Source organism: Penaeus monodon, chromosome 21 (assembly GCF_015228065.2).
Source record: "Penaeus monodon isolate SGIC_2016 chromosome 21, NSTDA_Pmon_1, whole genome shotgun sequence".
NCBI classification, from domain to species: Eukaryota; Metazoa; Arthropoda; class Malacostraca; order Decapoda; family Penaeidae; genus Penaeus; species Penaeus monodon.
This window is the reverse complement of record NC_051406.1, coordinates 18,102,149-18,103,028: the sequence shown is the minus strand read 5'-3', so window position 1 is coordinate 18,103,028 and position 880 is coordinate 18,102,149.

Sequence of the window (880 nt, the reverse complement as noted above, 5' to 3'; positions counted from 1 at the left end):
TGATAAGTAGGTAGGGAAAAAGTAATATTTTAATTTGTTAGAAAACACTCAAAATTTTAGTAATTTCAAATCCTCAAAAAATTTGTTTATTATTTTGCAATGCCAAAAAAGGGGGCCCATATCAAATTATTAAGGGAAAAAAAATTGTGATTTTTGAAAATTTTAGTCTGGAAAAAAAAATTTCAGTTGGGCCGAAGGGTTTTGTGAAATGCCTGTAAAAAAACATTTTTTCTTAGGTAAAAAAAAATTTTTACAATTAGGGGGGTTAGAAAATTCTTCTCATGTAATTTGGGTAGACCTGGCTCCATTTTTTTTTTTATGCAGTGGCTTTCAACAAACCATTTTTGTAGTTTGATACTCTTGGTTTGGGTTTTCTAAAAACTTTTGATAACTCTTTTTAGTTAAAGTCATCTAGAAAAAATTAAGAGGGAAAAATTTAGAAGGTTGGAGGGGCTGTGTGAATGCTAAAATTTCCGATATGTAGTAAAAAATCTAAAACCCACATTTTTAGAAAAAGAAGATAATGCTTCTTTAACCCAATTTTTTTTTTCAGGGCTTTAGAAATAAATTTGAAATTTTTCAGATATGGTGGAATTAATTTAAGAAATGTGAAAATGAAGACATGTTTTGTTTTTTTACAGGATATTAATTTTTTAAAAAAATTTTAGCCCTATTTAAAGATAATCCCCCAAAAAAATATTTTTGGGGGGGTCTCTGCCCAAAACCCCCTTCCCCCAGGAAAATTTGAGGAGGGGTTTAGCAAGTGTTTGGGGAGTTTTTTTTTCCAAAAATGCCGCTGTCTTGGAGTTACTGAAAATCCAAAATTTGGCCAAAATTTTGGGGATATGCTCCCTTAAAATTATGGGTTCTGTTGTTTTTT